General features: G+C 55.5%; 1 protein-coding gene across 1 annotated transcript in view; it reads right to left on the minus strand.

Annotated features, from left to right (window-relative positions):
• The window catches only part of PLXNA2 (plexin A2), a 205,650-nt gene extending 193,157 nt beyond the window's left edge, over window positions 1-12,493 (minus strand). The window contains exon 1 of the mRNA XM_045787800.2: window positions 11,809-12,493. The gene's annotated coding sequence lies outside the window, so the exon portion shown is untranslated. The remainder of the gene's footprint in view (window positions 1-11,808) is intronic.
• Window positions 12,494-12,718: the final 225 nt, after the last annotated feature.

Genomic DNA, 12,718 nt, shown 5'->3' on the forward strand with positions numbered 1-12,718 from the left:
TGCTGCTCTGCTGCCTGGAGTCGAGGTGCCACCCCCTGAGATCTCCAAGGCCAGACCACGGGCTCCAGGGATCCCTCACTGCCTCCAGCTGGGCAAGACTGGTCATCCTCGGCGATGCCCTTTGGAATGGGGGGGGGGGTATCAGGAGCTCAACTCAGAGTTGAGTTCTTGCGGACTCCCTGTGAGAGAGGGAAAGGCCTGGTGGGGAGCTTCTGGCCATCCCCAGAAAGCCATTCGGCTCCCGCCTGGCCCTGGCTGCTGGGAAGGCGGAGGGCTGGAGACAGCCCCCGGGGCAGGTGCAGGTGGTGGCTGATGGAAAGATGCCAGAAGCAGGACTTTGTAAGGAGAGGGGCTGGGATGCCGAAGTCCCCAGGGCCCCCTACCTGCTCTTACCTGTGGGGCAGAGCATCAGCTGCCACCTCCCGCTCTGAAGACCTCCTGGTTTCCACAGTCCCTGCAGCCAGCCCAGAGGAGAGCACCAGCAGCGCCTACCTGCCTTGGGATGACTCTCCCATCCACCTCCCAGCTCTCTCCCCTCGCCCTGCTGCTCTTCAATTCCCAGGCCTGGCAGATCACTGATTAATTTGGGGCTGTTTAATAACCCTTCCATTTCGATGAAACAAGCTGTCTTGTTTTCTTTATTTTTAACACCGACTTTCGTTTCTTTGCTAAGCATCGTACTGTCATTTAAATTTCTCTGTCTCCAACCAAGCTGATAATAGACTGGAGTGAGCAGCTGCTTCCGTCCTGTTTATGACAATGATTAGAAGTTAGAGCTGTGCAAGCAGAGAGCTGACCAAGACTCTGTTCTGACGGGTCCGCCCCTGCTTGTAGATGGAGTGCTCACTTTAACGTGATTGCGAGAATTCTGGCTCCAGGGGAGACCAGGGCTTAGCCCAGCCTAGCCTTCCTGGCACCCTGCTCGGAGGGGAGCCCTGGGGGTGGAGGGGTGAGAACCGGCTCTATTTACTATGGAATTAAGGCCAGCAGCTGCAGGTCATTCTCACGAGCCCAGGCCAACACTCCACTTCACTTCCAACGGAGCCTTTTTCCTCCGTTGTGTTTACTGAGCAGCAAACAGGGGCTCCAAGTTACAAGACCTGGAAGTGGGTGGGGATCTCAGCCACCCCTTATACCTTTCTGCTCCACAGAGGAATCCCTTCTTGAGACCCGGTTGTCATCTTCCCACCTCTGTTTAAATTCCCCAAATGCAGTAGGGCTCTTTCCCTCCTGGAGGGCCCCTCTGGGTCAGATGGCTCTGTAATCCCTCTCTCTTCCGTCCTCCTGCAGTGCTTCCACTGAACTTGTACGAGCATCATTTATGTTCATCCCCTGCCTCCCCTGCATATTGCAAGCCTGTCATGAGCCTGGACAGAGACATGCCTTCCTCCCAGAACACTTGGCACACAGTACATACTCAATAAATACATGTTCCATCAAATTAAATCACATCGCACCAACTTCAATCTCTGTAAGTAACGTCCCTTTCTTCTACCTAGACAGGCTCCTGGCAAAGTGTCCCGTCTTTCTCTACCTGGGCAAGTGTCCTGCCTCTTCCTGTCCTGACGCTATAAATGGTGGCTTCCCAGGGGCTAGGACCCTGCTTTTTCCTCCAGGCCCTGAGGGACGACACAGCTGGTGGAAGGCTCGGCCAGGAAAGCTGCGGGCATGCGGAGGGAGCCAATCAGGTGGCCTGGACCAGGTCCTTTGGATCCCAGTTCCCCTGCTCATTCCCTCTGTGCTGGCCCTGGCTGCCTGAGAAAGCTCACAGGTGCATGGTGCGCAAACCCCGGCTGGCCTGCCGCTCCGCTCCCCGGCAGCCTCCCAGCCAGCCCAGTCTGCAAGCAGCTGCTCTGGCCATTGTCTCACCCTCTTCAAGTGGTGAATGCTGAGTCTATAGAGACCGAGACACAAACAGTGCCCACAGTGCCTCTCGCGGAGGGAGGGGGGCCTGGCCTTGCCAGAGCCATTGACTGTGCAAACAGCAAGGCTTGCGGTGGATGGAGGAAAGCCGGTTGGAGCAACTGAAAAGAGGGGGGGCCTTTCTACACCACGCCGCGCTGCTCCACAGAGAGGCAGTCTGGGTGTCCTAGCGCCTGCGGGCTGGCAGAGAGGGGGAGATGTCGGTTCTCAGGGACTAGTGCTTCACCGTGAGGTATCTGCCTGCTCAAACCCTAGACAGAGAGAGACAGAGACAGAGAGAGACAGAGAGAAAAAGAGAGGCATCTGGGTGGCTTAGTCGGTTAAGTGACTGCCTTCAGCTCAGGTCATGATCTCAGTGTCCTGGGATCAAGCCCCGCCATCAGGCTCCCTGCTCAGTGGAGAGCCTGCTTCTCCCTCTCCCTCTGTGCGTGCTCTCTCTCTCTCTCTCAATAAATAAATAAAATCTTAAAAGAGAGAGAGAGAGAGAGATGGGGGAGGTCTTTGGGCACGGTTGGGAACTGAGTAAATGGAAGAGAACGTGGCTAAGGGCTCACGAGTGCTGGGTTAGGCCAGAGCCAACACACCTCCTTGCACACGGAGGGCCGTGAATGGCCACTCGCTGAGTGACTCAGGGCCATCTACTCACGTAGTTTGGACTCGGGTTTCACATCTATGATATGAGCCTGGGGAAAAGCTGCTACCAAATACTCAGAGACAGTTTCCAGGTATTCTACATATAACACCCATTTCTTTCGTAATTCAAGTTGTTTTCTCAAAAGTGATTTAGAAAAAAAAATCAAGGCACCTTGTCACACTCATTTGTCCACAGCTGGCTCTCGGACAGTGCTGTCAATGCACAGGCCTCCCTCCTTCCAGAGCCACCTGCCCGTGCTCTGCACTTCCAGCAAGGGACCAGCTCCTTGTGCCCCAGCTGGCTGGCGGGGGGCGGGGGGCTTCTGGGGCTAAGAGACGACAGCTGAGCATCTCACCAGCCATCCTCCTGTTCTGTCCAGTGATCCGCGCTGGCCAAGGATCTAATCCCTGAGGCCCGGGGTCCAGCGTGGGCTCTGGGACCCAGCTCCTGCCATTGCCCTTCATGCTGAGTCTGCCCCGTTAACACTCGCACTCTGAGGAGCTCTCCGCGGGAGCGAGGAAGCCGTATTGCAGGCAGCCAGAGGCCCATGAGATCTGCCCCTACTCCTGCCACGGGAGGCTCACTGCCAGAAATATGCCAACTTACCAGTTCTGTGATAGTATCATTCATCTCGGCTCTTCAAGCCAAAGCCACCAAAACCCTCAGGGTAGCACGTTCAAAATTCAAAATCCAGCCCCACTGGTTAAATGTTAAGCGTGAGCCATGCGTGTGGCCCCAATGCCAGGATCACCACTGCCTTTCCTCTCAGCTCTCAGTCTCCACTGAGACTTTTATCTATTTTTATATAGAAGAACCTTTAGCATATAGATTTCTTTTAAATAAAATCTTATTTTCTCAGAAAGTTCCAAACAAATTCAGAGAGAGACAGAGAGAGAGAGGGAGAGAGAGAGAGAGAGAGAAAGAGAGGAGAAAAATGTCCCTAGCTTGGCTTAATCCTGCTCTAAATTTTAGAATAGTTTTGCACATTTGCAACAATTGTCATTTTTCCAAATCCCCTATCTTCCTCTGCCTGGCTTCAGAAACAAAGAGAAGTGAGGGTGCCTGGGTAGTCATGAAAAGCATACATTCCCGCTGTACAGATGGGGAAACTGAGGTACAGGATAAGGGGCAGGAGCTCCCCCTCCTACAGTGTGCTCCCTCTTGCTTTCCTCCTGTGACCAGAGAGCAAATGGTAGATAAGCCCCAGTGGGCAGGTGAGAAATCTTTTAGGAAGAGGGAAGAGTGACAAGTGTGAGGAAAGGCCCTTTGTTCCTGTGCAGTAGGACCTCATTCCGACACCAGACTCTTCCTGGCCATCTGTTCTGACACCCTTCTTGGGGGGGTCCCTCCTACACAAGGGCGCCAGGCGTGGCTTCCCAGTGCCACATGCAAGTCACATCATTCTCCCCAAGTGTCTCACAGAAAGCTGGAGGGCTCCACACCCTGAGGGGTTGAGGTCCCTCAAGAGGCCCCTCAAGACTGGGGCAGTGGACTTGAAATGTCTTCATTTCTGCATAAATCTCGGAGGAGTATGTGCCTAAGAGAAACCCTAGTAGTGTGGGTTTTCATTCCACAGAATGTCAAAGGACTTGGCAGGAAGGGTCTAGGTGGCTGGGATGATGGTGGCGGGCCAGTCTGGTCGGGCGACTGAAACCCTGACCGCCTCTCTGTGGGAACAGGCCACCACCGGCTGGCAGGGTGTGGCGGGCAGGTAGAGTGTGCTGACCCAGAAGAGGGACAGGCAAGGAGCCTGGTCTTCCTGTCTGGCTCTGACCAAGGTTTCCGCTGAGGACTCTGAAGTGGAGCAAATAGGCTCTTCTCCCTCAGGTATCTCTGCTGTTCAGGAGGAAAAAAAAAAAAAAAAATGGGAAGCTGGGGAAGCAGTCAAGGGAGGTGGGAGGTCAGAGGCCAACGTAATATTTACCCAGCCCAGCCGAGGCCTTTCGCTTTTATGAAGCAGGAAACCACTTCAAAGCAGCAACATCCCCTCTTGCCACTTCTGTCTGCTCTCTGGTCCCCCTGCCTTCACAGGGCAGGCAGGGATTTTGTACCTCCTTTTCCTCTCCTCCTGAACTTTCCCTCTCTCCCCTAACGGGAGGAGCCCTGCTCTGCCTCCTGCTCGGAGAACTTCCACAGTTTGTCCAGAGTTTCAGAGCAGTGACAAAGCCTGGGCTTCCCTGGCATTCGGAGCCCGTCTTGTCTCTGGATTTCTCGTTTACCCCGAGAGTGAGTGGCCTACCACATTGGACATGGGCAGGTGCTGGGTTAGTTCCTCATCTGAAGGCTCCATTCCACAACCAGAGCTGAAAGCAGAAAATGAGGACAGGCAGAGGCCCAAGACTCTAGAGTCTAGTGGTTCTGTACCTTTGTGGGGGGCGGGTATCATCAACTTCTCTCTTCATACACACACACACACACACACACACACACACACACACACACATATATCATATACACATACAAATATACAAATATTTACATATATATGTACATAGATCAAAGGCCTCTTGAAGCCCAAGCATGCCCCCTTGTCCCGTCCGTCCCAAAGCAGGATCTGCCCACCCCAGATCTTATGTGACCATTTTCAGGTGCAAGGAGAGTACGGCCTTCCACTATAGGATTGGATAAAGTTTTTCTGTTGAGTTGAAATCTTCCTCCTTTTAGCCTCCTTCCACTCATCCTCCCTGCCTTCCTCCCGGACAGAAACCTTAGAAAGAGATTGCTTCCTTCTTCAAGATAGGAAACAGCGCAGAGGTGGCTGGTGGACTTGGCTTGGCTGCCCAGCCAAGGTGTAGGGGCAAAATCCAATTTTTTTTTTTCCCTCGGGTCTGATCCATTTAATGAGTTCACTCAGGTAAGAGTGGGTGAGTTAACAGCAGGATTCTGGACACTGAAATGTGAACACAGATGAGTAACAACATTTCCTGATGAACCACGTGGGCATCATGCAGCCAGCTCCAGAGGGCCGGAAAGGGATGCAATTTGCATAGAATGCAGTATGGAAAGCCCTCAGGAGTGCAGCCATGGAGGTCTTGCTCTAGGATGCTGACTAACAGAACACGAGGTGGCTGTCCGCTGAAAATTCCCGAGAATGAGGGGAATCGGGGGTAGTTCTGAGAAGCTGAGGAATGGGTTAGATAGTCATTCCTGCCAGGCAGCTGAAACTGTCAGTCATGGGATTCTGCACCTTCCACTGACCAGAGCCAAAGCTTCCAGGAGCTTCTGTGCCTTCACTTCCCCAGGCCCCCCAGTACACCGTTAACTCCATCCTGCCTTATACTGAAGTTTCCTTGGAGGAGCCTGGCTGAGGTAACGCCCCCTTCCCCGCACTGGTTCCTGGAGGGGGGCTCTCTTCCTTTTTCCTCCTTGTTCTGGGGCTGCTACGTCACCAGCACTGCCAAGTAAGTGATCGGTTTCGATTTGTTTACACGTAAATGGTTCCCATTTCTGCTTTTGGTATCTTCCCTGGTTCAGTGCGAGGGCAAGACGGGTGGTGTGCCAATCCATATGCCAAGGGTAGAGTTGGCGGGGATATCCTGGGGCTCTCCCTCATCCCCTCTTCCATCCCCCGCAACCTCAACCAAGCAACTAAGATGGGAAGGGAGGGTGCTTGAAGACAAGGAGAGAAAGCCTGGAGGTGAGCTCCCTGACCGCGCAGAGCACTGAAGGTGCCTCTGTCCTCTCTCTCTCTCTCTCAGCTTCAGAGAGAATGTTGTTGTGGGGGGCACGGAGGAAAGAGGTTCATTCATGGGCAGTTCACGCTGAGCCCCAGGATCCCTCCCCCTCTTCCCTCTCAAAGACAAGCTGAACTTTCCGAGGGCAACTCCATTGCCTTTTATCTCTCACACTGAGAGTAATTTTAGCCAAGGAAAAGCAGGATTAAACTTCATAACATGATCCATTTATCTTGTTTTTCTTTTTTCGTTTCTCTCTCCTCCCTTCCTTCCCTCCGCTTGACCCCAGGTAAATAGGAGCCAAAGGGAAGTGAAGATGAGGCATCAGAGGCTGATATCAGATCTGAAGAGACGCAATTCTCGGGCCCCCTGTCCGTCCCCAAACTTCGATCTTTTCCCAGACCCCTGTTAGACAGTTATTATCTCCTCAGAGGAGAAAAGCCTCTGGACTCTGCTCCCTCTCCGCACCGTCCTCTGCTGAAATGAGGGGGGAATTATGATTCCGAGAAAGGCTCCCACAGAGACTATGATGAAGACAAAGATTAAATAAGCGATACGACGTTGACATGCGTTCAGTTCCGGAAAAGTCTTTCTAAAAAAAGTCTCCCCAGGAGCAGTGTTGCCACCACCTGGGAGGATCTCAAAAATCCACATTTAGGGAGTTGGAGGGGGGGGGGTAGTAGGGGAGGCATGTGAAGGCCCCTTGGGTTTGGGCCAAGAACTTCTGCCGCTGATAAAGGCAAGAGCCTCTTGGCAGGCGGGCCAACAGATTGCACTGCCTGCTGACTCGAGAGGGCACCCCCTTCCCCGGGGCCCACCCCCAGACGCATCCTGCGGGGGCAGGCCTCTCCCTAGCTGCACACAGTGCTGGGGCCCCCTCCACTTAATGCCGCAGACGCCTTTCCCAGACGGCGGCCCGTAGGTCCCACTGGCAATAGGACCCTACCAGTTGTAGTCTCTGGGTAGTGACAGCTGGGAGTTTCTAATACATCTATTTTTTTTTCTTCTGAAAAAAAAAATAAAAAGGCACAAAAACCACAGTTTAGGGCCAAGCCTGGTTTTCAAGAGCCCCCTCTAGTGGAGATAACCTGCTACTTCAGCTTCCCACTGCAGCCCAGACGGAGCCTGCCCTTGCCTGGGAAGACTGAGCAGAGCTTCCTTCTGCCTAGACTGTTCTTTCCCACTTGTTTTCTGTTTTTGCTCTCAGCTCTTTGTGCCCCGTTCATACTGTCAGTCTCTCTGTCCTTATCTTCCTTTCCCGTCACCCTGCTTCTCTGTGTGTCTGTGACTGTTTCTACATCTGGACTCGGGCTTTCCACGTGTGCCTTTGCTCCTGGATCTGGTTGGTCTGCATGCTTGGTTCATCGGCTAGCTTTTTTATTTTTTTTCTTCTGAAGTTCAAGATGCTGATGAACTGGAAATGCTCTGACATGGTTTTGGATCAAATGACCCACTCTCAGAGAGCCCAAATAGGGACCTGCCAGCCAGACCACAGAAGCACTAGGACAATTCAGTGTTGCTGGAGGAGAACAGAACTTGGACAGAAACTCTCCCCTACTCAGTCCCCCAAGCAAACCTGGGCCCTCTGGGTTGATACGTATGTTTGAAACATTGTTTAACCTGAGCTTGGCGCTCTGGCTTTGGGGTCTTGAGTGGAACCAGCCTGCTCCCCTCAATCAATTCTCCCCACCAGCTCCCCTGCTTCCTGGTCGCTGAGAGGCATGCTGCCATGAAACAACAGGCAATGCTTGGGTGCAGGGACAGCTGGCAGGGGGTGGGAAGAGGGTGACCCTGCCAGGGAAGGGGGAAGGGGGGGCGGGGGCCAGGCCTGAGCCTCTGGCTGGAGCAAGGAGGGGAGACAGAACAAATGTTCTGCTGAGCCAGAGGGGGATGCAGGGAACACCTGCTGGGCTTCTGGGTTGCTGAGAAGGATCCTTTCCCCCAAGCGGGAGATCTGGCCAAGGCAGTGCAGGGGGTTAATGGTTAACCAACTGTAGGAGCAGGGAACTTCTGCAGGGCTCAGGCCTAAGCCTTCTCTTTTAGCTCTCATCCTCCCCTCCTCCTCTTCCTTTACACTCTTGCCCTGTAGGGACCCTGCTCCCCAACAAAGAACTTTCTCGCCTCTATTTCTGCCCTCGAATTCCAGATGGAACAGTGTGGAGTTAGATAAAGAGGTTCCATATGCCCCAGTGCCAGGGAATGGAGCCCCGGAGAGCCCGAGGGCTAAGCCGAGGAGAAAAGGGGTGTCCTGTTCTTACCATCCACCCCTCCCAGGGCGCCTTGGGACCAGCCGTTTGACCCCGGGAAGAACTGCCTTTCTCTGTCTCGGCAGGGCTCACCTTTAGAAATGACCAAAAAAGAAGTGGACGCACACCCAGCCTTCATTTACTCTAATCAGGCATGAAATCTTTGTAACTAAGTGAAAAACTGTTTCCCATAAGGGAATCGGTGCCATTCATCATTGTTGGAGCTGAGCATATGTGAAGGGGAGAAAGAGAATATTCACATATAATGAATTGATAACAGACTGCCCCTGGGTGAGGGTGCTGGTGATGGGGGTGGGGGTGCAGATGAGTGGTAAAACGACAGCACCTCCAAGCTTGTTTCCACCAGTTTCCCTGCGGACAGTTCTGAATTATTTGTAGTTAACAGACTGTAACACAATGCACCCGGCTCTTTATGATCAGACTGGGGGGTGGGGTGGGGGTAGGGGCTTGCTTGGCTCGGAGCTCCTTACCTCTCCATTTGCCATGATGGACAGAAGTATATCGGGCCCCAGTCTGTGTGTGTGGAGACAGCTGTGTGGCAATGCGGAGCGACAGCTGGGGGGGGGGGGGGGCTGTTGCTGCTGGGGACAGGAACCGCCTCCCCCCACAACAAACCTCATATCTTGGGGAGGCAGCTATAGAAAAGGAGGCAGGATAGAGACTCTAAAGCCCCGAACAGTGACAGCTCCAGCACCGTAAATACTCCATGGTACCTGAACGGGTGAGCTCCGGCCGCTGCCAGCTGGTGCCTTGTACGTTTAACTGTGGCCCTGGTTTCCCTCCTGCTCCTGTGCTTTCTGGTATCGTGCCCATGAAATAAAGATTAACGGAATCATCAGAAGGATTCGCAATTGGGAAAGGGGCCTACTGGAGAAGTAGCTGTTCTTCGAGCGTTTTCTTTTTCACCTCATTTTAAGCACAGACTCCAGTATACCAGATGGGAAACTCACACATTTACGACACCTGCAGCTTTTGATGGTCAAGCATGTTGGAGGGTGGCTGTTCCCCAGCTCTTTGGGGACAGGGATAGGTACTCGGGCCAGCTCTGAAAGGGGAGTCACTCACCTTATAATGACATGGTTTCTTTTGGGGGATGGACATGCGACACCACCGTTTGCTCTTCATTTGGTCTTGTGTTGAAAGGCCAACCAGCCACTCTGCCCTGCTCCAGACTGTGGGGTACCCCGATCCTCCTGTCCCATTAAAGAGTAGGGCCAGGGGGGATTCTCCTGCCAGACTCATGACCCCTGGGCAGAGGAGACCTTCTATACTTTGCTTTACCCCTTCGGATCCTGCCGGCCCTGAGCAACATCCCCCCTGCACATCGCTCCAAATGTCATTTCCATTTAACCCCTTTGCAAGCCAATTTGCCCCGTTCTAATGCAATTTGCTGAGGACTGTGAGGGAGCAGAGAGGGCAGCCTACATTGCCCTCCCTTCATCAGCGGGTCCCTGAAGAGGGAAAGGCTCTTCCTTTCAGGTAACGCAGGGAGGGCAAGTTCTGGGATTAGGAAGGGTCAGGGCGAAAGGCGGAAATGCTAGGTGGAAGAAGGGAAAAGAAAAACCACCTCGCTACGGTATCTTGACAGATTGCTCTCAGTTTCCTTGGTTTCCCTACCCTCTCCCCTCACGCCATACCCACCCCCCATCACCACCCTCTAGGCCAAGGAGGAGAGATCACAGGTAATTAGTTCAAATGGTGCTGTGTGAGGTGAAGGGGAAGTTAATGAATTCTCCTCTCTTGCCAGGAGGTCAGAGGAGAGAGGGCTGCTAGCAACTCCAGGAGCTTTCTGGGGTGATTGCACAAAAGTTGTGCATTTCAATTAGGAATAGCTCAATTCCTCCAGCCAGAGCTATCTCTTCCGGGGCTCTGTCACTCTGTGGAAGGCCCCAGAATCCAAAGCCTGCCCAGAGGGAAGAATGAAGTTTCAAGATCTGGGAAAGAAGCCCAGCAAGACAGGAGCCTGCTTCTGTGTTGGGGAGGGGAGAGCTGAACTTGACTCCTAGTCTGAAAACATCCAGTCTAGCCCAGATACCCATCTTAGTGGGCTGCCCACAAACCTTGTCCACTGTGCCTATGAACGGCAAGACGGCAACGAATGGATTCCCCCCATGTTTGGGGGTTCCTCTGAGCTGCTGGACCCCCCAAACCACTGCCACAAGCTACAGCTGGCAGCTGCCCCCCAAACTGGTCCGGTCCCTATGTCCCTTTCATAGACACTTCTGGTATGCGACTGTCACCCTAGGATCTTACATTCCTGCGGGAGACCTGATCAGATTCCACTGCCCATTTCATGGGGCTTTCATTCCTAGACTCTTAACTGACCTAGACCTCCAAGTCTTCTACACAGCTCACCCCCTATGATCTCTTACTCGGAGCTGAGTTTGAGCAGGCAGCCCCTCCTAGGGCAAGGGTCATGCCAAACAGGTGGACATTTGTCACGGACCTGGCTGGAATGGCAGTTTCTGGTGACTCTCTGCTCATCCAGACCGTGGTTAATATTGACAGAGACTACCTGTGGGGTAGATAAAAAGAGCTGGAATGTTCTAAGGTCCCTACATCACTTGTGGGGTGGGCAAGAAGGAACACATGGAGGGAAATATTTTCCAACGGTTTATAAGGAGCTTTTCGGCCCCTGGGTGAGCTCCTACTTCCACCCCCAACCCTCTGTGCTGCTCAAACCAGAGGATGGTGCTAAAGGGTGTTTGACCACGAGGAAGCAGAGAGGGTCATGGAGCACTTATCCCCACTCAATGTCTCGAATCGCTCCCTGAGCCTCACCGACCCCGCGCAGATGATGCATTCCCCTTCCATTCCCAAGTCCCCTGATCCGAAGGAACAACCAGCGGCCGCCAGGGACTCCGGCACCAGAGTGAACGCCCCCCAGATCCAGCGCTGGCCACAGTGGCCTTGGGCTCCCTGGCTCCTGCCGGCGAGGCCCGCTTTGGGCGCCGGCTCTCGGGACAGCCCCGCCGCCTCCGTGCTCCCCAAAGCCGCAGAGTGCCAGCAGGTGCGCGGCGGAGACGCGCCGCGGAGCGCCCTCCCGGCCAGGAGCCGGCTGCCGGCCGGGGAGCCCCGGGCGGGAGGAGGCGGCTCTGAGTCCGCCCGCACCCACGCGCACGCCGCGTTCCGGCCCGCGAAAGTGGCCGAGCCCGCGCGGGGACTCGCGCGCTGCAGCCGAGCCCCCAGGCCCGGGGCCGGGACCCCAACCAGGCGGGCGCCGGAGCAGCGGCCGCTGCAGGGGCGCGCGCTCGGGGAGAGGGCGGAGGGCGCCGGAGACTCGGAGCGCCCGGCCCCAGGCGCCGCTTACCCAGCTCCGAGACGTCGGTCTGTCCTTCCGCTCCCGGCCGGTCCGCCTCGGCCGCCGGCTGCCGAGGGCGGCGCGCTGCCCCTCTCGCTGCCCGCAGCTCGCAATCACGGGGACGACCAAATCCACATGGAGTCCAAATTCATTAAAATCCACGTCCAGCCGCCAGCCACTTATCTGTATTCCTGAAGTGGCCCCTCGGTCTCCGGTCCGCGCGTCCCTCAGTCCCCAGTCGCCCCGCAGCAGCCCCGCCGCGCGCTGTTGCCGGCTCGCGGGGGGAACCCGGAGGCGCCGAGGGGGCGTGTGGAGGTGGCTGGCGGTGTCTCTCCTGGGGAAGCAGCAGAGCCCCGGCTGTCTTAGGATTTTTCCAGCGCGACTTTCCGGGCTCCTCTGACATCAGCAAGCCCGGCGCTTCCTTCCCTTATTGCTCCCCGGTTCGGTCACAGTCCCATTTCCTCCGGGAACCTGGCTTTCCAGATCTATTTCGGGGCTGGCTCGGCTCGCTCTGGTGCCCACGCTCCCCACCGCTCCCCAGCTCGCGGGGTCTCTCTCCGAATCGCTCGCCCTCCAGGCTGACAAATTCCCAGCAACTGCGCTCGGCCACCCTCCCGCTCCAGTCTGGCGCGGACGCCGCTGCGCCCAGCAGCTCCGGCTCCCGCGGTGGCGGCGGCGGCGGCGGCGGCGGCTGAGCCCACAGCGCCGGCCTCCCTATATTACCATGCAGCTCATTATCATAGAGGCCGCGCGCGTTAACCCCCTCCCTGCCGGCCGCGCCCGCCGGGCCGGGGCCGCGCCCGCCGCTGGCACCGCCGCGCCCGCCAGCCCCCCGCCCCCGCCCCCGCCCGCCCGGACTGCCTCCTCCGCGAGCTGTCAACAAAGGAGAATCAGGTCTGGTATTGGAAGGCCGCCGGGC

Source organism: Ursus americanus, chromosome 2, assembly GCF_024610735.1.
Source record: "Ursus americanus isolate L20-20 chromosome 2, mUrsAme1.1.p, whole genome shotgun sequence".
In the NCBI taxonomy this organism is placed as follows: domain Eukaryota; kingdom Metazoa; phylum Chordata; class Mammalia; order Carnivora; family Ursidae; genus Ursus; species Ursus americanus.